The sequence below is a fragment of the Antechinus flavipes genome, chromosome 4 (genome assembly GCF_016432865.1).
Source record: "Antechinus flavipes isolate AdamAnt ecotype Samford, QLD, Australia chromosome 4, AdamAnt_v2, whole genome shotgun sequence".
Taxonomy (NCBI): Eukaryota; Metazoa; Chordata; class Mammalia; order Dasyuromorphia; family Dasyuridae; genus Antechinus; species Antechinus flavipes.
The window spans coordinates 16,525,900-16,551,864 of record NC_067401.1 but is presented as its reverse complement, the minus strand read 5'-3'; the positions used below and the strand labels follow the sequence as shown (position 1 = coordinate 16,551,864).

General features: G+C 41.4%; 1 protein-coding gene across 2 annotated transcripts in view; it reads left to right on the top strand.

Moving 5' to 3' along the window:
* The window catches only part of LOC127558660 (NADPH--cytochrome P450 reductase), an 81,960-nt gene that overhangs the window by 10,826 nt on the left and 45,169 nt on the right, over positions 1–25,965 (top strand). The window contains exon 1 of one of the 2 annotated variants that reach the window (XM_051991888.1): positions 5,862–5,935. The exons of the other annotated variant lie outside the window; for it this stretch is intronic. The gene's annotated coding sequence lies outside the window, so the exon portion shown is untranslated. Of the gene's footprint in view, positions 1–5,861; positions 5,936–25,965 lie in introns of those variants that run through there. 2 annotated transcript variants of the gene reach the window in all.

The window sequence follows — 25,965 nt, the reverse complement described above, 5'->3', positions numbered from 1 at the left end:
CTCAGCCCTGGACAGTTCCTTTCTGTTTTTTACAAAATAATAGCCAATTTAGAAGAAAAGATAAAGGTGAGAAGACAACTGCATTTGATCATAGCTGATAATGTAACATGAGTTTTAATGAGCTGCTGGTCACTAAAAATGGGAAATGGATAAAAGTAAAGAATTACCTCTGATCAATTTTCTTTTCTTTTTTTGTTATTGTTGAAATACTTTATTTAGACAAGGTCCAACCTGTAGTCATTTTCACAAGGTCATAAAGCAAACAAAAATATAAACTATTTGAATCTATATATTTATCCCTTCATATACACTGGGAGAATGATAAAGATCAGGCCTGTTCCGTACTTGGAGTGTCAGTGTGAGGCTCAATAATTAGTTTTGGTTCGATCAATTCTTTCAAACAAATAGTTATCCTTTTATCCTGTGATACTGCGAACTCTACCCTTCTTTTCCATTTTCATTCTGGTACAACAGGTCAAACTTCCTGGGCTCTTTCACCACTGGTAAAGATGAAAGGATTTCTCTGTCTACTTCCTGAGCATCAGGACTGTAGTTTATTATTCTCTCCTCCTTGTAACTAGAGACATGGGGAGAATAATCTGCTGTCAATTCCAAAAGCTTAAATGCAATTTTTTCTCCTACCCTTGCAGGGTGCTGCTCATTGAGGAAATTCCCTTCTGGGGCATCTCCACGGATTCTAGATAATAATGGAAGTGTTTTTTACACCTTCATTTGGGATTCATCATTAAACATATAATTAATGTTCCCCCTCTCCATCATCCTCTGATTCCAAGAAAATTCAGGCCCCCAAGGTCCCCTCCAGGGGACAATGTCTTCCCTCTTCTCCTTCCTCTTCCAAGACTGCTGGGTGAGAGGGGTCGGCTGCTTCCCACTATTCCCCAATACTAGCTCATCCCAGTATCGCATCTCCTGCCTTGTCCCTAAGTGACTGTCTGTGTCTGGATCATTTGCCTGGGAATGATCAGCTTTATTTTCTAGAGAAAAAACATATGCAAAACCATTGCCACAGCTAGGAAGCCAAGCCAACCCATAAATGATTTGAGCTAGCAAAAACTTCATCTCCTCAGGGAAGTGTGGTGATGTGGGTGATGTAGACACCCCATGATGGCAGGCACCAAAAGCTGGGGTTCGGTCACGTGGAGAATTCCCAATGGCCATTCTCTTTGGCAACAGGTAGGTTTATTTAGGAAAGAGCTTACAGACAAAATGAAGGGCTACAATAGATATTGGGAATGGCAAATAGGAAATAAAGTAGGAGAGCGTATGAAAGCCAAGTTTCTCAGTGGAACTCAGTTACCCAGTAGAAAGGAGGTACCCCGAGAGGCTGGAGCTGGAGGCTGGCAGGCTAAATCTTGAAAGGACTTAGCATCCTAATTGAGTTAAGCTGCAAGAAGGAGAAGTGGAGTTGAGAAGAGTAGTGGAGTGTGGAGAGAGACCACGTGGCATGGGGAAAGGGGAAGGGGAAGGGGAAAGACTCCACGAGGTAGAGTGCTGCTGTGGACTGACCCAAGGGAGTCTCCCCATAACTAGATTTTATAGGGAAAATTTAATCTGAGGCACATGACTGGGATTTCTGACTGGAAGTGGCAAGGTGAGACTACTTGAGAGAGTGGGTCTCGGGAGTTTGACGTCGATTTTAGACTAGACAGCTTCCCCAGAGGGTGGAACTAAACTGATCACTATCAGCACCTTCTCCTTCTTGCCTCAGGGACCAATTCTTTAGCTTCTTTCTGTCCAATACACTATTCAGACCTCATCAATGGTATCTAGGGGGCAATGTTTATTATACAAATATATAGAGGGGATATTAGAAGATTGTTTCATAGAATAGCAAAAGGCATTTGGACGGGAATATGAATCTACAATCCATCAATCAATAACCATTTATTAAGCTGCTAAATGTGTCAGAAATTGTCCTGGGTTTCTCAGTGAAATCATTTTTGTCCCCAAGGAGCTTACGTTCTATTGGATGAACGAAAAAGCACTTACCAAGTTCTATCTGGCACTTTACTAAGCACTAGATTAGAGAAACAAGTGAAACAAAACTGAAACAAAAGGACTAGTTTGACACACCCCTTCGAGAACCAATCAGTTTGGATTTATGGTTCCAGAAGCATAAAGTAGAGTATTTAGTGGAGGGTGGGGTGGGCAGAGTGCCTGTTCGTGATGCTAATGAGAGAAACAAAAACATCCCTGGAGCCAGCCTAGAGATAGAGAGCCCTGTGAGGCAGTCATGAGTCAGGACAGGAGGGCTACCAGGGACCGAGTGCCGGAGTTGAAAGGTTTAAATGAGGAGAAAGGTGAGAGTTCAGCTTCATTACAACATGCAATACGCCCTACACGTGTGACCTTGAACACGTACACTCACCTTGCTGAGCCTCAGTTTGCTCCTCTGTAGTGGAGGAGTTGAGTAGATAAGGTTGTTTCCAGCTCTACATCTGTGACTCAGTGTGGGGGAGAGGGAGGGAGGAGCATTAGACTTTGGCTTGTGTCAGTTAAGGAAAGATCCGTTTTTGGAAGTACTGGACAAAGCTTCATGTGGAAGGCAGACTAAAGTTGTTCCTTGCAGGATGAAGAGCATTTGGACAGGAGGAAAGGAAGGCATCTGGGTGGGAGTAGGAGAAGAGCAACAAGGGAGCACGAACAAAAGTACAGGTGAAGGAACGTGTACAAGAGCATAAGACGGGTTGAAAGCACCAAGATCTTTCTCCCCCCATGAATGTAAACTTGGGTCATCCTTAACCCTTCCTTTTCTCTCTGCCCACCCCCAATTAACATGACTGTCTTGGTCCTTGCTTCACCTCCTTTCTCATATCCATTCCTTCTTCCCACTCCTATAATCATTATTCTAATTCAGATTCTCGCCCCCTTTTGCCTGGAATATTTTTCCTGCTTTCAGTCCCTTTACAACCTAGACCTTCTCACCATGTAGTGTTTGATCCAGGGTCATGGACCTCCTTGTTGTTCTGCCCTCCACAACACCATCTCTGGGCAATTTCCCCTGCTCGGACAGTTCTTCCTCCTCATCTGGCTTTCTTGGCTTCCTTCAAATCCCAGCTAAAATCCCATCTTCTTCAGGAAGACTTCCCTAAACCCCTCTTAATTCTAGTACCTACTCTCTTTTAACTATTTCTTGTCTAACTTGTACGCAGCTCATTTGTACATTTGCTCAGAGACTTTCATGAGATTGTGAACTTCTTGAAGGTTGACACTGTCTTGTGCACTTTCACCTCTGTCTGTCTCCCACCCCAGGCACTTAGCACAGTGCCTGAGGTACACTAAACATTCAATGAATATTTTTCACTCATTTGTTTATTCATTTATTTCTATCCCTCTCTTATCCAGTAAACTCCAGTTTCCCTGTTATCTCCAGGACAGCAGCTCTTAACCTGGGGTTCATGAATTAAAAAAAAAAAAGTTTTTGATGACTGGATTTCAGTATAATTGGTTTCCTTTGTAACTATACTTTAATTTTATTTTATGCACTTGAAGACTGAGAAGGGTCCATCATCTTCTCTAAGCTGCTGAAGGAGTCCATGATCCCCCCAAAAGTTAAGAGCTCCTGAGGATCGAATTCCTTGGTTTGACATTCATAGTCTGGCCCCCGAATGGCCATTCCCAGTTTTATAATTCATGTTTCTCCCGGGATTCTCCAGCCAGGTTAACTTGCCATGGTGGGCGTGTTCTGCTTTCTTCCTTCTCTATTTCGGAGAATATCTAGTTCCCTTCACTTGAAGACTTTCCTAATTCTATGCTCCCTCTCAACCTCCTCCTCCACCTCCAGCAGCCAGAGGATCTCTTCTGTTCACACACACACACACTTACACACACACACACACTTACACACTTACACACACACACTCACACACACACACACTTACACACACACACACACACACACACACACACACACACACACACACACTTACACACACGCTTATTTCCCAGATAGAATGTAAGCTCCTTGAGGAGCAAGTGCTCTAGGCAAGTTTCTTAAGCCTGTAACGGAAATGAGAAGTTCAGTCCTTATCCCTAAGTTCAGTACAACCTCCTCAGGAGTTTAGGGAGTAAAAACATTCTTCTCTTTTTACACTTGAGGATTCTAAAATGCAGAAATTAAATGACTGGCCCAAAGTCACACCGCTCCCGCGTAGCAGGGCTTACGCCCCTCTTTGTGGGACTCCGAAGCCTCTTTCTAATGCATCCAGGATTAATCCCTCCATCTCCCCCGGGCTTACTTTCCCCCCGGGTGAAAGGTGAGGGAATCCCAACTTTCACTACTATTCCTAAGCGTTGGGAATGATACCCTTTGGAAACCATAAAAGAGTCCGCTCCACTCATGTGAACAGTAATTAGGAGACAATGTCAGTAGCTATAACACAAATTGAACCCCTTTTTATGGGGGTGTAAAAGTTTACAAGCGCCTTTTATAAATACGTGGTAAAGAGAAACTCTGTCCCGTCTTCCTACGTCCTTCCCCCTTTCTGGAGAGTGGGGGGAGACGGGCACTACCGATGTTAGTGAGTGTGGGGGAGGGGAGACAGCTGGCGTATAAGCTTCTAGAAAGTGGGAAATTTCAGATTTAAAATTTTATTCACAGCACCGGGACATTCCACAAACGGACACACATGTAAACGCTGGCTTAATCGCTGGGGCTTGAACACGTTCCTCCAGCCTCCCGGCTGCCCCTTGCACAAACACTCTACCCCCAGACTCTACATCTTTTCTTGGGCTGGCGCCCCCTACGCCTGGGAAGCTTTCTCTCCCCTCATCTTCAGTTTTTTCTTCCCTGACAAAGCCTCCCCTTTCCCGCTTCTTCTGCCGCTCGGCGCCTTTCCTCTGAGGCTGCCCCCGCTAGTCTGTCTGTCCTTAATCACCGAGTGGGCGGCGTGTCAGCCAAGGCTGTTAAAGACCTTAGCTTGAAAAGGTCTCCGCGGCTTCCAGGGCCGTCACCCGTCATCCCGTTCGAGGTCAGGCCACAGGACCCGGATGGCTCTGGGGGGGAAAGCGAGCCAGGTGCCCTTGCAGAGCCCTCCCTCTCCACAGTCCCGTTCGCTTGCAGGTCCCTCACCTCCCTGACGTCATCCTCTTCGAGAAGGACGGAGAACTCCGCCCATCCCTTGCCTGTATTAAACGGATTGTAACGCGACAGATTATAAGCTCGGGGACGGATGCCTCTTTTTGAATTTCCGTCGATTAGCACTTTACCTGGGAGATGTTCCGTAAGCGTGCCTGAATAGCATTAGGCTTTTGCAAACGCACGTGGAGAGCTTGCCGCATTCCCCTTTGCAAAGCCCGAGTTCCAAGTTTTTGTCCCTCTCTCCCCTCCTCCCCACACAATCCAATAAGGTTAAATAAGTGCGGTTCTTCTAAAGGTGGATTGAAACTTATTGATTGTGTGCATGTCCAGCATTAGACTGTGAACCGGAGGGCAGTTCTTTCCCCTTTCTTTGTATTTCCGGCGTTTGGCTCAGCGCCGGGAACTCAGCGAGTACTTCGTGTTTGTGGATTGACTTCGAAAGCGACGCCGCTGGCACTGCAGAGTTAGAACCCCCGCTCCTCCTCCTCCTCCTCCTCCCTCCGAACCGACGCGCACACTTAGCCTCGCCTCCCTCCCACTTCCTGCCCATTGGCCCCGCCTCCCCCCAGCAGCCGGCACTTTAACTCCGCCTTCGCCCCGCCCCCACGTGTTCTTCCAGTCCAGCTGACGGCTCGGACGAGCGGCGCGTGGGCGGAGTCGGGCCGAACCAAACTCCCAGAGTGAGAGGGGAAAACTCCCTTTTTGCCGGGAGGAAGCGGGCGGCTTCCGCGTCACCCCGGCCCCGACGACCCCCGCGAGTGGTAGCGCCCAGAGGAGCTGGTCCAGAGCTGGGCCCGCGGAGGGACTGAGTGAGATCTGTCCCTGCAGCCGCCGGTGAGTGTGGGTAGGCGGGCTGGGGTCGGGGCAGGGCCGGGGCCAGGGCCCGGCCCGGGAGAGGGTACCACGAGAGGCGAAGGCTGTTGATTTGGCAGTCTCAAGGCTTCAGGGGCCGGGGAGATCGAGCCGGGCCTTGCTCCGCTGGAGCCCCGACAGGTTCGGACGCTTGGGTGGGGAGGGGTCGGGAAGGCCTGAGGCCCCAACGGGGAAACTGAGGCCCGGCACGGACAGCGACTCCTGCCAGGGCTCAACTCCTGGCACCTTTGGGCTCATCACTGCCCCTCCGTGGACCTCAGTTTCCCATCCTGGTAATATGAGGGACGTGGACTAGATGACTTCCAAGGACCCTTCCATTCCCCACCCGGGCCTCATTTTCCGCGTCTGTAAAATGAAGGGGTCGGACTAGATAGCGCCTGAGCACGTCTCCTGCTCCAAATGTTGGGATTGCACGACCCAGGTTCCGGGTCCGACTGCGTGGGTTCCCAGGAACTCAGTTTCCCTCCTGGGGCATTCGAGGATCTGGACACCTCTGACTCTTGTGGATCCTGCGGGTCTCTTCTTTGCTGGGGTTTGGGGGGCTCCTTAGCCCGGAGACAGACTCCGAGGGATGGGGGGGAAGTTTGGGCTTGAACTTGGTGAGTTTCTTGGCACAGGCACATGTCACATACAAATCACACTGGAGTGGCCACAGCAGTCACCCATGAGCAGGCGAAATACACATGTCACACAGTCACATAAAAGTCTCATTCTAGTGGCTCCACAACACACATACAAGTCACCGGTCACATACAAGTCACTGGTCACATACAAGTCACTGGCCACATACAAGTCACTCCTAAGTGAGTCCACAACACACATACAAGTCACCGGCCACATACAAGTCACTGGTCACATACAAGTCACTCCTAGGGACTCCACAACACACATACAAGTCACCGGTCACATACAAGTCACTGGTCACATACAAGTCACTCCTAGGGACTCCACAACACACATACAAGTCACTGGTCACAAGTCACTGGTCACATACAAGTCACTCCTAAGTGAGTCCACAACACAAGTCATCCACTTCAGGATGGGGGGGGTTGTTTGTTTGTTTGCTTTTTTTGACCTTGAACACCTGTGGCTGTGGTGTGTCGGTTTTAAGTTTTAATCACACTGATTGAGTGTGATTTGGGCAACAATCTAGAATGTGCATAGAAAGACAGTGTGGTACAGGGAATCGAAAGGCGCCTCCTTTAGGTGGAAAGGAGGCCGTGCATTAATGGGAAGATGGGACAGACGGTGTTGAAAAGGCAATAGAGTTTCTTGAGGAAGATAGCCCCATGTTGTACTTGTGGATTGGGAATGTCAGTTTAGCAACCCTCGGAAGGGTGGGTTGGAAACGGCTTGCAAGAACAGATTCTGGTTCTGCCACTTGGGTTCCTAGCTTAGTCACTGAATCACTGAACTTGAACTTTTGTTTCCTCACCTGGAAAATGGGGATAACCTGTTAGATGAAGTCATGTAGGTGAAAGTGTTTAATAAACTGGGAAACAGCCGCACCTGCCAAAGGAGTTTATTTGAGAGGTGTTTGGAACCAACTGTTGAACATGTGTAAGAGTATTATAATCCCTTTGGATCTCCCTTTCTTCCTTCTGTTAAATGAGATGGTTGGTTCTAGGGATGACATTCTGTACTTTTTTCTGTGCTTGTGTGAGAACTTGAGCACAGTCCAAGTTCACAAGGAATAGGTGGGAAAATAAAAGTAGATGCTCCTTTCTTTTCTTGGAAAGAAGTCTTCGAGTCATTAATGAATCAGAGTGTGGCTGCCTACTCGAGTACTTGGCACTTAAACTGAGGAATGATGGAGAATTCAACTTTTAAGAAGAGGGGATAAAATTAAAAACTGATCTTCTAATTAAGAAACAAAAAGCCGGGCAGCTAGGTGTGATAATGGGTCACACAGGGGCACTTGATTCCAGAGGAGCAGAGTTCAAGTGTGACCTCAGACATTTAGTAGCTGTGTGACTCTGGGAAAATCCCGTTACCCTCATTACTTCCAAAACAAACCAAAAAGACAAACCCTTCTCTCCAAGGCAACAATGTGGTGTATAAGCTTTTCAAACAGGTTGATTGGATTGGTAGGTTCTTGGAGGAGTGTTTGATCTAAATCTTAATTGTCCCGTTGAATTACTAGGGAATTTACATAATTATGGAAACAATGCAGATCAAAACATGCTACCTTTTGGGGGGAGATTTGCTTTTTTTTTTTCTCCTGTTTTTTCCGTCTTTGATTCTGATTTTTCTTTCACAACATGAGAAATATGGAAATATCTTTAAAATGATTGTACATGTATAGCCTATATCAGATTGCTTGCTGTCTTGGGGAGGGAGGCTGAAAAGGAATGGAGGAGAAAAATTTGGAACGCAAAATCTTACAAAAATGAACGTTGAAAACTATCTTTACAAGTAAATGGAAAAATCAAATGCTATTAAGAGGAAAAAGTTCCACATTTGCCTATATTTACTGCTTGGAAAAAAAAATTGGTCAGGAATGAAAAGGCTGAAACTGATAAATAAATTTGAATAAAAGGTGAAAAGAGAAGAGGGTTATCAGAGTGTCATGGGAAAATTGTGAAATTTGGTAGACAGAGATTTTGAGTTTTTTATAAAACTTCTAATTGATGCCAGTGCTAATTTCAAGTTTGCACAATACTTGGCTGTACTATAGTCTCACTGGAAGCTCACAACACTGTGAGGAATTATCAATCAGTCAGCATTACAGGAAAGTTATGAAATAAGTGTTTTGTTTGTGGTCACACTGCTACAAAACAGGAGAAGCAGAATTTAAATCTAGGACTTCCTGACTCATAAGTCTATCACCGTATCCATGTACCAAATGCAGGCTGGCTAGTATACACTAGGGCCAAATCTGGTAACAAACTGGTTCTTGGCTCTTCAGTTGTCCAAAAATTGATCCTGGCTGGTTTGGCTTAGGACTATCTTTTGCCTACCTCTGTTCTACTCTCCAGACCTTTCTAAATTACAGTTTATTTATCTATTCCTTGATTCACTCAGTACTTATTTGTATAGTAAATATTCTGCTAGGAAGCCTAAAGGTAGATATAGAGATAAATAAGGTCCTGCTCCTATTCTTAGAACTGAATTTATTAAAGTATGTTATAGACTACTTCCTATTGATAATTGATTTTTTGGTACTTGGGAATCTTCTTTCCTCCTAAAGAGCCCTTTCCACTGTCGTTCCATTTTGAGACACATGAGAATTTAGAAGTGGAGTGGCCTGTGGTGTAATGGAAAGACTGGGAATTAAGAAACCAGCTTTTTCTGGGCTTCGGCATCACTTAGCTGTGTAACTTTGAACACTGGCTTTATCTCTCTGGGCATTCATTTCCATATCTATAAAATGTTGGAGCTTGAATCAGACTCTCAGTGGTCCTCAAACCTTTCAGTTTCACATCCTCAAAAATTATGGATGACTCTCCAAAGGGTTTTTGTTTATGTGGATTATATCTATCGATAGCTTACCAGGTTAGAAATGACAACATCCTAGTATTATCATGAAAATACTTGGAGAATTGCTGAATTAAGTTGTTATAGAATCACAAGAAATTGGAAACTAAATGGCAAATCCAAAAATATTTTTAGTTGGACATTTTAATGACTTCAAGTCTATTTTCATTTAAGATGAGGGAAAGTAATGGATTAGAAAAGAGACATTCACTATTATAGTTTACCCTGTTATATTTTCTAGGTTAATGGCTAAAGAGAATTATTGCTGCTTACATTTTTCTTTCAAAGTAACTTGTAGCCAAGTAAAGACATGTAAAGCATTTTCGGGTTCTACATTTTACATTTTGGGGAAGTCGAGTTAAATCTCTTAACATATAGAAGCCCGTATTTTGTAAGGATTCTCCTATGCCTTTCTAATAGCATTCATTGCTTCCATTTTATTTTTACTTATTCCAAGAAAAGCATAAAACAAAAATCATTTAGAATTTTCCTTGTACAGAGGTACATATAACATATGACACTTTGAATTCTGTGATGTGAGGCAAACTGAAACTCCTATAAATGGTTTTCCTCCAATAGAGATTCTAGTCTGCAGACTTTATTAGGAGCCCAGCCCCTGTGCTGAGGGTTGTGAGCCCTTGATGTTGCAAGGATACCAATGCAACAGATGAGCTGTGTAGTTGTTTAATCAGTTGGTATTTTTGTTTTCAGCTCTTCCATTTATTCATCAGTGAGTAGAGCTTGATCTTAGTCAACTGCTTTTGTTTTGTTTTTATATATAACCTCTCATGGAATAGCTAAACCTAATGGTTTATGTAAGTGGCCATAAAATAACACCAAGATATGAAACTTGGCTCTGAATTGGGCCCATCCAAAGCTACTTGAGTTATGTACATCAGATTTGTGCAAAGGTTCTTTCTTTGTGGGGTCCTTACCTACAAAGTGACATTGTTGGGCATTGAGATCTATACATTTCCTATCAGCTGTGAGGGCTGCAAGTATAATGATGCATTTCACATGCATCCTAGGGACACTTTTGTGCTGTCACATGAACTCCTAGTAATCTGTTATTTATCAGCCTGTTCAAAATCTGTAGTTCAGTGAGGGCTGAGGATCTACCTTGAAAAACAACAGACAAGGTGGTTGAGGTACTGTACTCAAGGAGAGAAGAGCTGGCTTTTTTTCAGAAGAGATTCAGGTTAACACACGACAACTCAGGTTAGATACAGTGTTAGAGGTTTTCTTCAGAGAGTTTGCTATGAAGAGACAGCCGTTGAATCTGGGAGCAAGAGGAACTTTTCAGCTTGGAAGGAAAGATGTGGGGAAAGAGTATTGATTCTCCTCATACTGAACCCCCAACTAGGACTATCCAGGTTGTCTTAGCAGAATTTCCAGGAGAGTCTTTTATAATTTTTTATAAAAAAACAAGTTTTTATTTATTTTATTCTGAACTTAAGAAATAAAACAAATATTTCCATAATAGAATATATAGAAAAGGATTGTATATGAAACTGCAAATCTATTATGTACAACTTGATATTCCTTTAAAATATATAGTAAAGTTATCATGTAATTTTCTTTTTTTCCCCCCTCCCTTCTCCAGATACCATTAAGCATAAATATATGTATGAATGTGGATGTGTGTGAATGTAAAACTATATATACTTCTATTTGTCAGTTTTTTCTCTGCGTGCAGATAGCATCTTTCTCCATATGTCCTTTGTATTTAATAAATTGTCAAAATGACTTATCCATTGTTCTGTGTAGTGTGGAGGGGGGTGCAGTTAAGATTAAGTGACAGCTTTTAAGTGTCAAGTGTCTGAGGCTAAATTTGAACTCAAATCCTCCTAATCCCACAGCCTGTGTTTTATTCACTGTACCACCTTATTGCCCCTCAAACTTGTTCTGAAAACAATATTGTTGTTACCGTATACATTGTTCTCTTAGTTTTGCTCATTTTCCTTTTCATTATTTTGTGCATCTGTCCATATTTTTCTAAGATCATCGAGCTCTTTTCTATTTCTTATAGCATAGTAGCATTCTATCACAATCATACACCACAACTTGTTTAGCCATTCCCCAATTGATGGACGTCTTCTCAATTTCCAATGCTTTGCCACTACAAAAGTAGCTGCTATGAATATTTTAAAACAAAGAGGTTCTTTTCCTTTCACCCTAATCATCTTGGGAAAGAGGCCTAGTAGTGGGATTACTGGGTCAAAGGGTATAGGCAGTTTTATAATTTTTTGGGCATAATTCCAGGTTGCTCTGCAAAACAGTTGGATCAGATCACAGCCCCATCAAGTGAATCAGGAATCTTTCAGAAGGTCCTTTGGAAAAGATTAGAAGTCAGTTGAGTATTTTTGACCAGGTTGCTTCTAGGGCCATATATAAGGTCCCAGCAGAAATCCTGGTCCTGAATAAGCCCTCTCTCTGCCTCTCTTTCCCCTCCCTTTGAGTTCTGCCAAGCTAGCAGAGCCCACCATCTAAGTGAAGCTCGCAGATCTAAAGTCTCAGGATTCTAAGCCTGGGGCCCCACTGGGTGGGACTGCAGCTTCCTTTTAAGTTAGAGCAAACCCCAGATGCATTGTGAAGAGGAACAAAGGTACCATTTTGAAGGGTCTTGCACCCAAACAGGTGCAAGATTTAAACATTGTACTTTTTGTTCCGTTGTTACTCTCCCTGAGACAGGCTGAATTTTTACTCTCACAATCCAGTTTGAATTTTCCCTAAATAAAGAGCTACATGTCACCGAGAGAAGTTTTTGGCATAAGCAAAATCCATCTTACCTATCTCTAGTCTCTGTTCTTTCTAAAGTAACCTTGATAGAATTGCCAGGTCTCATGATAATCAGGGACCGGGATTTGTTGAGCACCGTCTTAAGAAACTTGGGAAAAGGGGTAACCATTGCTTGGAGCCATGGTACTTTAAATTGGGATCTTTCCGGGACTCCTGAACAGGTAGCTCTTGATCAGGGAAATATCAACTAGCTGTCTCTGTGATGTGTTTTGAGGGGTGCAACAAGTAAATCTTTACCCCAGGATATCTTCCATAACAACCAACAGTTCTTCAGGGAGGCTGGTTCATTCTTCATCATTCAGTCACAGAGTCGATTCTTAGCTTTTGAATTTTTCTCTTGCCTGCCCCTCTGTTCTCTTCCTATTGCTAACACTATTGCCCAGGCCCTTTATCACTAGAAAAGTCGTATGGGATCATGAGAGCATCATGGGATCCTTTAAAAGATTTGGGTTGAGGGCCAGCTTTTCTTCTTAATAATCCTGTGACCTTTGCAAAGTCTGAGTGCCTATTTCATTGTTAAGAAATAACAGTAGAGATAGTACTTTTTAAGATCCAATAATTGGCTATGGGAAGGTAAGGGAGAGTGAGAAATATATGATAATATTAAGATTAAAACACAAATTTCCTATACTGTTTGTTGATTTATTTATCCTGAGGTAGGAAAAGGGAAGTGGGCCATGCGATGAGAATGGGAATCTCTGGGGATGAGAGCCTGGTTCTTCGTGTGCTGTCACCTCTGCAGGAATGCCTTCAGCATTTTGGACAGATTTTTTGTGAGAATTTAAGGGAGGATATGCACCAACTTGGCCCTGGATGAGAAGGTTTGGATCTGTATCCCATGTGTCTGGGTTTGTATGACTTCTTTATATGATTACTTTTGTCTACTGGCCCTCCCTTCAGCCTTTCTTCATTGTCTCTTCCCTAGAACCTACAATAGCTACCTGCCATATTTTATTTCTTCATTATCTGTTTTGTTGTTCTTCTAAAATAAGACTTAAGGAAGGAGCTTGGATCAGTGAAAAAATCCTAAATCTCAGCTCTGGTATTGAGTAATTCTGTCATTTGGGGCATCCCGCTGGGCTTGGGTCTACAAAATGAAAGGCTTGGGCTAGGCAGGCAGGCACAATCACTAGGGAGGGAGGCTGCTTCTAAGCAACGAGCCATGGCTGTCCCTGGCTTTAAAGCAGAAATGGGTTCCTGCTGCTGCTACTCCCTTCCCCAATACAAACTCTCCCCAGTAGTCACTCACTGCCCCTTTTGAACAGGGACAAAGTGGTCATATCCATTCCCAGCTCCTAGAATACCATCTCTTACTAATTTCAGTGCTTTATTTCATGACTTCCCGATCACATTGATTCACCCCTTCTCAGGACTCATCTTCCTTACGTGGCATCAGACTTACATAGACCATTTACTGTTTTATTCTTTATTTCATGCTCGTATATATTATTCCCCAACTAGTTTTTAAGTCCCTTGAAGACAGAGACTCTGTCTTAGCTATATTCCAGATGGTACTCAGCCCACTGATCTAAATTCAATGAAATGTTTACTGGCTTGTTCAAGGCAAATTTGAGAAGCCATGCGTTTTGTTATTGTATAAAAATCATATTATATATTACATATTATAATTTATATTTATTATTATATTTCACATAATATGTATGTTACATATAATATATATATTAAATATTGTTATAATTTATATCTATTATTATATTTACACCAGAGAAATTTCCTGATATGCCTGCCCTTCTACATTTTGCTCTTCCTCCCCATTTGCATGGATTTTAATATCGGTTAAACTAGCACATTAATCCATACTGGTTTATCTGGTATATAATAACCCATTATTGACCATTGGCATTTAACAGAATTTAGAGCCTTGAGGGAATGGGAAATAGGAATAAGAAAGTTTTAGTTCAATGTGACAAATATTTCTTAAGGCCTGCTATGTGGAAAGCACTGGGTTAAACACAAGACAAACTAAACTGGTGCTTCCCTAAGGAAACTTAACATCTATTGGGTGATTTACATATAAGTAAATATAAAGAAATTACAAAGCAACACAAAGTAATTTCAAGAGTAATGTTGACAGAGTCAGAGTCAGTCAACATTTAATGGGTGCCTACTTTGTGTCAGTCACTGTGCTAAGTGACGGGGATACGCTGCCCTCAGGAGGCTTATAATCCAGTGGATGAAGAATTCACAAACAGGGCTGAAAAGCTGGCATTATGGAGGTTTGCAGCTGGAGAATAAGGCTGAGGAAGTGATTTCAGCTTGCTGAAGAAAGAGTTTCTGGAGATGAGGAAGTCCAGGAAAGTAACCAAGTGGAAAATGACACAGTGAATTCTCTAGGTGCCTTCTTTAAATGGTAGAGGATCTGGAAGGAGCTCTTCAACAACCAGCTGCCTTCTCTAGTCAGTCATTGTCTACCCTTTGCCCTCTCCGGTGAGGGACCTCGGGGACAGTGTCCTGAGGAACTGTGAGTTGCGGTCATCTTGTGGAATGGTGAATTTCTTTTTTCTTCTGAGGCAATTGGGGTTAAGTGACTTGCTCAGGGTCACCCAGAGACTAGACTTGAACTCAAGTCTCCTGACTTCAGGGCTGGTGCTCTATCCACTGTGCTACCCAGTGGCCCCTGAAATGGTGAATTTCTGAAGATAAATGAAGTCTAGGAAAGTAGCTGGGTGGGAAATGAGGTGAATTCTCTGAGCACCTACTTTAAGTAGTGGAGTATTTGGGAGGAGCTTTCCAATGCCCCCTCTAAGCTTTGGATGTGTTGAGGAGGTGTGAGACTTAGAGGTGCTTTCATCTTTTGGAATGGAGAATTCATGGAGATTATGAAGTTTTCTGGTGGGAATCAGGAAGTGTTTCTTAGGGAAGGTGACACCTGAGCTTCCAGAGAAGCAAGAGATTTTAGGTTTATAAGTGGTATTCATTTCAGATGTGGAAGAGTATAAGAGGCAGGGAAAAGACCATCCTGTACATGGGAAAGTAAATAAGTCAGTTTGATAGAAAATGAGAGTATGGAAAGAAGAGGCTTATGAAACTATTCTGGAAAGGTAGATGGGATCAGGTGATACAAAACTTTAAATGCCAGGCTGAGGTGGTTTAATTTTCTCGTAGAGGCGGAGGGGAGGCATTAAAAATTTTTGAATAGGAAGTAACATGGTCAAATCTCTGTTTTGTTAGGACTATTAGTTTGGCAACTGGGTGGAGGTTGGTTTGGAAAAGGGAGGGGTAATCAATTAAGAGACTATGCAGAGATCCAGAGGGTGGTGATTTTGCAGACCTGAATTGGAGGGAGAAAGGAGCTGTATAAGTGGAGGAGAAGTCAATACAAGAGATGCTATAGCGACAAAGTCATGAAGACATGGCCACGTTTGGACATGAGTTGAAAAAAGAGGAAAGACTCAAGAATGACTGTGAAATAGTGATGTTTGGAAGAAGGCTGAGTTGGGAGGGAGAATTGCATTTCATTTTGGACATGTTGAGATTGAGATATCTATAGGACATTCAAATATAGATTTCTAGCCCAATATTGGCAATGCAGGACCCGTATCAGAAGACAGAATAGGATCGAATATATAGATTTTAGATGACAACAGCATGGAGATGATTATTGAACTCATGGAAATTGAGGATGATCATCAAGAAAGAGGATGTGTGAAGAGAAAAGCAGCCAGGACTGAGCCCTGGAGGAGGCCCACATTTAGGGAATGGGAATTAGATGAAGTATGTTGAAAAAGAGTAATAACAAAGGTTGGAGAACCAAGAAAGTGACATCAGAGCCAAAGGAAGAGAAAATCGGTGGTTAGGGTCAAATGGTGATTCAAGGTTAAGGAGAAACCATACTGAGGAAAGGCCAGTGGATTTAGTGGTTAAGAGCTCATTGGGAACTTTGTAGAAGGCAATTTGAGTCCAGGAATAGGGTAGAAGCCAGGCCTGGTAAACAGTGGGCAAAAACCTTTAGAAGTTTCATTATGAAAGGAAAAAAGAAGTCTAGAACAACCAAAAGGCAGAGAGGATTGCAGGAGAAAGGCCACCAAGAAGATGAAGAGCCTTGAATTCATGACACATTCAGATCAATTAAAGGAATGGATTATAGCACAATGACTGCCACATAGTAGAGGCTTAGTGAAAGCTTATTGACTGAATGATAGTTTAACCTTGGAAAAAGACTCAGGGAAAGCCATGATAAACACGTTCAAGCTGTCATGTGGAAGAGATTAAACTTGTTCTGTTTGGTTCCAAAGAGCAAAATTAGGACAATGAATGTAAGTTTCAAAGGAGAAAATTTAGGTGGAATATCAGAGACACTTCCTGCTAAAGAGAACTGACTCACAATGGACTCAGCTGCCTGGGAGACAGAGGCTAGATGACCATCTGTGGGATATGTTATAGTAGACATGGTTTCCTATATGAGTTGGCTAGATCAGTAGTGTCAAATTCAATTAGAAATGAGGGTCACGTAAGGATCCTTGGGGCTGCACGTTGACATTGTTTTGTTTTGTTTTATTTTAAATTAAATTAAACTTTTTTTTGTTACATTTTAAGTTCTAAATTGTGTTTTCCCCTTTCCCCATCCTTACTAGAGAAGGCCACCATTTGATGCAGATGTGTAGGTAAATGTAAAACCATACTATGTTTATTTTTATTTATAAGTTCTTTCTCTGGAAGTGGATAGCATCTTCCTTTGTAGGTCCCTTATAGTTGATTTGAATATATAGTATTCAGAATAACTTATTCTTCAAACAATATTATTGTTACTGCACACAGTGTTCTTTTGACTTTGCTCCTTTTGCTTTTCGTTATTTTATGCAAGACTTTCTATGTTTTTCTAAAATCAACCAGCTCATCATTTCTTACAGCACAGTAGTTTTCTGTCACAATCACATACCACAAGTTGTTCAGCCATTAACTGATGGAATCCCCATAATTTCCAGTTCTTTGTAACCACAAAGAGAACTGTTATAAATTTTTTATATACTTTTTTCCCCAAGGTAATTGGTTTTAAGTGACTTGCCCAGAATCACACAGCTAGTAAGTATTAAGTGTCAAAGTTCAGATTTTAACTCAGTTCCTCCTGATTTCAGGACTGGTTTCTACTGTGTCATCTAGCTGCCCCTATAAATATTTCAGAACATATAATCATGATGGTTCTGGGTCAAAGGGTATAGGTGATTTAATTCCAGATTGTTTTTCAAAATGATTGACAGTTCAAAGTTTCACCAACAATATGTTAATGGCCTAATTTTTCCTCTTCCCCTTTAACATTCCCTTTCTACTACTTAGCCAATCTGATAGGTGAGATGATATTTCAAAGTTGACGTAATTTATTTAATTAATTAGTTAATTAAATTTAATAAAGTGTAATGTATCAATACTTTTATACTTATACTTTACTATTATACTTTTACTTATTTTGTTAGTTATTTCCCATTGCTTTTTTTCCCCCTGAGACAAATGGGATTAAGTGACTTGCCCAGGGTTACACAACCAGGAAGTGTTAAGTGTCTAAGGCTAGATTTGAACTCAGATCCTTCTGACTTCAGGGCTGGTGCTCTATCCACTACATCAACTAGCATCCTCATCCCATTGCATTTTAAACTAGTTTGGACTGACTGCACTTGAGAGTGTTATGGGCTACATGTGTCTATAGGCTGCATACTTGATACCTCTAAACTAGACGCCCATGAGGTTCCAATTCTCAAGAACTGTATGATTCTATAAAAATTTCTCAAATATGATGGAAACTTGGGCATGTTCATAGGTTGCAGACAAGGAAACAGTAGATAAGAAGAGCTCAAACATGGAAAAGGGGATGATTTCAGGGAGCATGTTCTTGGAGGAAATGAAAAGATAGAGTAAAGAATATGAGAAGAATAGTTATTTCATCAGAGAACGGGAAGGTCCAAGAGGAGTTTTGAGGTGTGAAGGACTGGGAGGGCAACCCTTTGATGAGATTGAGAAGATTGGGAAATGTCAGGAAATTGATGTGAATGCACAAGGAGGAGGATCCTTAGTGAGAAAAGTTGTGAGCATCTTTTTTCTTTCTTCTCTTTTGTGTCATGGACCATTTTGGTTATCTCCTGAACCCTCTCAACCCCTTCTCAGAATAGTTGTTTGTTGCTGACATTTATAATTGAAAGAAGTGTTCAATTTAATTTGGAGTTAGTGAAAATGAGGATGTAATTCCTTCCCTTCCTCTATTCCACTTCATGAATCAATGAAATCTTTTGATTTCATCTTGAAATCTTTTCACAGATCCCAGGTTAAGGATATCTAGAAATCAATTTGATTGCTTGGCTGAGATTTACATAGCTCTTTCAGGTTACCTGTATTTTATCCTTGGATCCTCTGAACAACTCTGTAGTATATATTTCAGGCATAATCTGCATTTTACAGAGATCATAATTAAAACTCCAGGAGATTAACTGAGGCAAGTTGTAAAGTATCAGAGGCTGACTTGGGAGCCTTGACTTTCTTGGTTCCAAATCCAGTCCCTGCTGCCTCTCCAAGGGAGGCAGCCAGAAAGGAGCTGTCAAAGAACCTTTTGCTACCTTAGTTATTTTGGATAGATCTGTTCCTACTTGGAATAGACTTACAAAAAGGCATGGTTTGAAGTTTTCACTGGACATGCCATAAGAGATAGGATTCCTTAATCCAAAGAGAATTGCATTGGGAATTGCAGAATTTTCTACTCTTAAAACTAGAAAGAACCTTGGACCCGCTGCAGTTGGTATCTTGGACAAGGTTGAACTTGCCTGAGCTTCATTGCTCATTTGCAAAGTGATAGGACCAGGTGATCCCTTCTAGTTCTTGGATTCTCATAAGCTGAATTATATTTTGGCCACTTGGTATGGTATAAAAGCCTGAAGGCCTGAACTTTTAACATTTTTTAAAAATTTAGCTATCTAAAAAAGATTTTTTAGAGCAGCATGGAATAAACTATTAAATACAGAAGGAAAACTGATGAAGAAATGATATTGACATTTATATTTCTACATGTGGAGTTGATGAGGATGTTGAAAGGGCGTGAGGCTCTAGCTCAGCAGTGATTTGTATCAGCTCTTTTACTCTGAATACTGAAATTTATTCTTTGATTTATGGTTCTGTTTGCTGATTCAAGAAACTAGAATGAGAACTAACTTGTACCTAATTGCGATTCTGTTTTCCCTGCCTTTGTCTTTCTAGTTTCTTTGAAAGTTACTTTGAGGCACAGAGCATTTTAAACTAGAGAAATAGAGAGTATCTAGTGTCTGAACACATTGTGCTTAATAATTAACATGGCTGAGGAAAATGTAGAGCTGGAAAGGGAATTCCTTTTCCTTTTACTGACTTTAAATGGCAAATCAACGATGATGACAAGAATTTTATGTGACAGGATATTTTTAATGAATGACTTTTGAAAATGCAGCCTGTATCCATCCTAAAGAAGTAGTAGTTGATTAAGAAGAAAGTGGCTCCTTGACTTGGTCTCTAGCCAAAAATCTAGAAGTCAAAAATGGGTATGCTTGACTGTTGATAGTGGGGTTTTTAGGAAAGAGATTTTCATTTTCCTTGTTTTTCTGTCTGTTCAGTTATCAGTAATGATATGGATGTATATAAAAGTCAGCAGGGACCTATATAGGACAATGAGACAAAGTCTCTGTGCATTAGGGAATGTTTCCCTAAATCTTCTCTTTAAGCACTTCCTGCCCATTGATCTTTTCTCCACAAAACAGGCAAGATGAACTAGTTGTAGTGAGAGGCACATGATTTCTGTGTCTGACCCAAGGGATCAGAAAGAGGAAGACAGCCACCCAGAGAAGATGTGGTCCCTGGGACAGGATGACTAAGGGAAACAGATCCTGAGATGAGTCAGCATGTTTCTGCACCCATCTGGCTAAACAAATGTCCCAATCCTTACCTCTCCTCAAGAAAGACCACAGGAAACCTTTATCAGATTGCTTTATGTCTTGGGGGGGAGGGGAAGGTGTTCAACACTATCTTTACATGTATTTGCACACAAAAAAATTTTTTTTGAGAATAAAAAGAAAAAAAGAAAGAAAGATCACAAGATCCCAAAGTCACTGACAAGGAAAGCCTTATGTATCCCACGAGATTTAAAGCAGCTCTATGTATAGCACTAAGAATTGAAAGGATCCTGTTCCCATCAATGATGGAATGATTAAATAAAGTAAGATACATTAATTTAATGAATTTTTACTGTATCACAAGAAGTGATGAACATGTAAGAGGAATAAAGTGTGAAAAGACAAATGAACTGATACAAAGTGAAGTAAGAAAAGCCAAAAAGTGATTACAACAATATAAACCACAAAACGAACACCACCAAACAGATTTTTTTTTTTTTTTTGATGTGTTGATTGGTGTTGCTGATTTTTCTCTCTCTCTCTCTTATTTCTCTTTTTTCTATTGGTTTTAAGGGATGGCTCTCTAAGGGCTATGGCAGCGGGAGATAAAGAGAAATACAACAAAATATGCCCCTAAAAATCAACTTTAAAAAAAGAGCTTACTGTAAATCAAATTTTCATTCTCTCCTCAGACATATTTGCTTCCCTAGGTTTCTGTGATACTAATCTTTCCTGGATCTTCTCATATCTATGTGACTTTTTTAGTAATCTTTGTTGATCTGATTATATTCTGCATTTCAACAGTGCCTCCAACTTCAACAGTGTTCTCAGTCTTCCCCTTTTCTCTTTTTACCCTCTTTCCTTTGCTGATGTAATCATTTCCCATAGGTTTAATTATTACCTGTCTGCAGATAACTCCCAAATTTATACATCCTATACTTTCTCATCTGAAATCCAGTGCTTCATTTCCAAATGCCTGTTGGCCACTTCTGTCTGGCTAATAGTCCTTCAGCATGTCAAATTCATCATGTTCAAAATGGAACTGATAATTTTCCCCCTTAAACCTACCTATCCTTTCTCTAAGATCCATCAGTCTAGGGCACTACTGTCTTCCCCATCAATCATTAATCATTAGGCACTTATTAATTACTGCATGTCAGATGGCATGCTAGGCTTACAGATACAAAAATAAAGAAGGCAGCAGTCTCTACTCACAAAAAGCTTATATTCTAATGGGGAAGAGGCAACAAATCTCTTAAGTATAAAGAATAAATATTCATAAATACAAAGTGGTTAAATAGATGGTTATCACCTAAGTCATAAATTTGGAATTATTTGTGAGTCTTGAATAGCCTCCTCCCTTCGTATTCAATCATCTGCCAAGTTTCATCAGTTCTGTTTCTGCCATCTTTTTTCCACTCCCAGCTGTCAACCTCCCATCTCTCACCTAATTGATGACTATTATAATTGCCTCCCATGTGGTAGGAAATTTGATAAAGAGTCACTTAGGGAAGAATAGTGTGGCCCTTAGTCAGAAGCTTCTTCTGGTTTGTCTTTCTTTTACCCCTTAAATGTAAGCATCTATCAAGACTCTTAGTTCGTTCTTTGCTTTTCTCTTTTCTCTTTGTTGGCAATCTCATTTTCTTTCATGGTGATTTCATTCATCTTCTCCAGAGAATGATATCAAATCTCTCTCTTTGGCCTGTACTTCTCCCTGAAGGGTGCCAACCCTACTGGTTCAACTGTTTTGTGGTCTAACGGAAAGCCAGCTGGATTTGAGGAAAGACTGGATTTTTCTGGATTTTAGGACTTGGACTATACCTGATAATCATTAGTGTAGACATGATCATTAAATTCCCAGGAACTGGAAATTCCTAAGAAAATGGGTAGGGGAGAAAAAATGAGGGCCCAGTGCAGAGAGTTGGGGGTGGGGTGGGGGGAGGCACAAAAGGTTAGTGGGCAGGGCCTTCAGGAAGACCTGGTAAAGGAGACTGAGGTGGTCAGAGAAGTAGAAGGAGAAGCTGAAGAAAGCATTGGAGAGAAGAGATGGAATGAGGGTTAGAGGCTGATGTGCAGTGTCCAGAGGCTTCCAAGAGCTCAAGGAAGAAAAGGCCATCGTCATTCACATCTAAGAGATTGCCAGTAATTTTGGAGAGAACAGTTTTGGTGCAATGATGAGATAGGGAGTCTGATAGCAAAGAACTGAGAAGAGAAGAGAGGAAGTGCAGGGACAAAAGGAAGATTGCATCTTCATATCCTTGGCCATTTATCTATTAGATTGATGGCTGATTTGGTACTTGTATCAATTCCCATTATATCTTCAGATATAAGAAGGAAAAATAGCAAAGATTTTACTTCCACTTAACTGTTTCTCTTCCAATTCTAATTGTATAGCTTTTGGGGGGGGGTGGAGAAAGCACAAAAGCGTTGCAATTTTATGCAGTTCCAAGTGTCCATTTTCCATTCTGTGATCCTCTCTTGACCCTATGTTTAGTCAAGAACATTTCCCCTTTTCTACAGTTGCAAAATAATGTCTCCTTCCTTTTCCCTCTAATTTGTTTATGACATGATTTTTTTATGTCTTGGACATATATATGAATAGAGTTTATTGTGGTATGTGGTGTGCGATATCGATCTCTCTGTGGCAAATTTCTCCTAGAGGGCTTTCCTTTTTTTTTTTTTTTTTAAAGTGTTTTTTGTCTTTCCTCCAACAACTTGTATATTGAGATTAATTGAGCCCTATTCTTCTGGGTTCACTTACTTCTGAATTTTGTATTAGCTGATCTGTTCCATTGATTAACTTTTTTCTTTTTTAATGAATATTGAATGGTTGTGATGATTTCTGTTCTCTAGTGTAATTTTAGGTTTTCTGTACTAAACCCCCCTCTTTCTTTTTTTAAAATTTTTTCTTGAGATTTTTGACCATTTGTTCCTCCATATTAATTTTATGATGATTTTGCCCAATTATTTAAAGTGAACTTTTGACAGTTTGTTATAGTACTAGATCAATAAATTAGTGTAGGGAGTGTTATTGTTACATTACTCTCCGATTATTAGTCTTCTTAATTTCCCTCAAGAGTGGTGATTCCATTTTTTGCTGCACTTTTGCTTCTTTCCCACCCAGATCTAGTCATTCATCAAATCCTCTCAATTTCACATCCTCAGTACCTTTCACTTCCAACCGTTATTTCCATTCCCAGAGTCCAGGCCCTCATCTTCCATTTGAACAATTCCTTATGAGCTTTAAATGGGCTCCTTCTGGCCTTTCCCTTCTCCATTTCATTGTTCATTCTGTTGCTAATGTAACCTTCTGGTGCGCAGGTCTGATTGGTTTATACCTTTTGGAAAAACCTGTGATGTATCCATATTACCTATAGGATAAAATACAAGCTCTGTAGTCTGGCATTGAAAGCCTTGGGCAGTTTGTTCCAACTTATCTGATGCTTGTCTTTTTTACAAAGCTTATATCCCAGCCACTCTGTGCTCTTTTCCCACTCCATTCCTATCATTCTGAAAGGTATCCCCTAAACCCAAAATATTCCTTCTTCTTCCACCCTGAATTATAGGGATTTACCTGTTAACATCTTTTTCTCCTCCTTCAAGGCCCAGCTTAGGTTGCTTTTTTCCTTAAGCCTGCTCTGATTCCATCCTCTTTTGAAATCTTGCAGGCTCCTCTGAACTAAAAGCAATCTGCATTTAATCTTTTACAACCTTGCAGTCTAGTTATTTGTACCCCCTTTTTTCTTTTTTAAATAATAGCTTTTTATTTGCAAAATACATGCAGATAGTTTTCAGCATTCACCCTTGCATAATCTTGTGTTCTAAAATTTTCTACCTTCCTCCCCTAGGATAGGTTAAACATGTACAGTTCTTCTATACATATTTCCACATTTATCATGCTGCACGAGAAAAATCAGATCAAAAAGGGAAAAAAAGTGAGAAAGAAAACAAAAAGTAAGCAAACAGCAACAACAAAAGTGAAAATACTGTGATGTGATCCACCTTCTGTTCCCATAGTCCTCTTTCTGGATGCAGGTGGCTCTCTCCATTACAAGTCTATTGGAATTGTGTGCCCCATTTCTAATCCCCCCTACTAGACTGAAGTCCTTGGGCACAGACTGGATTGGTCTTGGCCTGGTGGATGGAAGATAGGAGTTCAGGAAGAGCTGAGTTTGAGTCCTGCCTTGGATCTTTACTCGCTATATGACCTGAAACAAGCCATTACCTTCTGGACCTTCGTTTCCTCATTTGTAAAATAATTATAATCCCAAAGCACTTCATGGAGTTGTTGTGAGGATTAGATGTGATAGTATGCTTGACAAATCTTAAAGCGCGAGATGTTTTCAAACATTAGATTATTTTAATTTTGTAGCCTTATCTGAAATCTGAGCTTTTGTCACTTTCCTGCTTTATAGTCCATGGTGATTGCTTAAATTTTTCTTTGTTCAGACGACTGACTTTTAAATAAACTGTTGTTAACATCTGCCTGTGTATGTGTGTTGTAATCCTAATTCAGAATTAGTATTTACCCCTGTTAATTTTCTTGTCAGCCTCTCCCTCTGTGTCAGCGCGTTGTGCTCTTTGGGAATTTGCCATCCAGACTTAGCTATCACCATTAGCTTTGGGTTATTGGTAGATATGATATGATATATGGGCCACCTGTCCATCCAGATGTGGAACAGGGCAGGGCCAGAGTCTTAATGAATGGGGCAGCTCCTGTTGCCCCAAGCACGGTGGGAGGCGGTTTCTTTTGATTGGCTGAAAGAAGATGCAAGAGCTGACCTTTGTGGAAGAACCTGTGAGCCTTGATGAAGGGGGTGTGGAGAGCTTCAGGACGACAGTTGTTGATGGCTTCTGTCATTGTGTATTCTCTGGTGAAAAGCTTTGAGCCTATTACTGATTGATTTAAATTAATAAGCGTTAAACCCTGGCCTTGTGCTTATTAGCAAGAAAGGGAGAGTCTTTTCCAAGAAGCCAGTGATAATTAGTGTGGTAGCTCCAGTGATTCATATCACTGGGGGGGAGGAGGAGGAAGAGAAGGGTGTTTACCTGTTCAAATACCCCAAAGTCACTTTACTTGAGAGTTTATAGATAAACACTGATTTTTTTTCAAAGTGGGTTTTTCATCTTTGTCTAAATCTGAATATTAGTTGCCTTGCTTATGGGGAACGGGTGAATGGCAGAGGCTTTTGGGGAGAAGGGGACTAAAAGGATGTAATTGTAGGCATTTAGAAGCTGGGATGATCCAGAAGACAGGACCAGGCTCATCTGTGGAGCAGATAAAATCAGGCCCGCAACTTCCTGGGGACTTTCCCACTCCTAGAGGATGACTTTCTTTTCCCAAACTGAATCGGACTTAGAGCAAATCGTATGCAAAACAGAGCAACGGCTTTCTTCTAGGGGAAAGCAAGGGGAAGAAGCAGCAGTTCCAGCCTCTGAGCTGCTGGTCTGGAAGGTGGAGTCCTTCTGGGGAGCTGGGGGTGCTTTGCATATGAGGGGGTTGGAGGAGTGGGAGCAACTTTTTCTTTCTGTTATTCTGTTATTTAATAGAAGTAGTGTTAAAATGACAGCGGCTAGAAGAGAACCTAAAATGTCCCTCTTTGGGTCGGTGTGTCTGAGTACATCTATGTGTGTGTGCCGGTGGGCTGTGTTCCTGTGTGTGTGTGTGTGGGGGGGGGGGGCTGTGTGTATCTGTATTTGTGTACACCAGTGCAAGCCTGTGTATGTCTTTGCATGCTCCTGTTGTTTCTCTGAATGTATGTGTAGGGAGGCCTGTGTGGTCTGTATTCATGTGTGTGTATGTGCAAGTCTCTGTGTGTGTGTCTGTATGCAGGCCTATGCAAGCCTGTGTACATC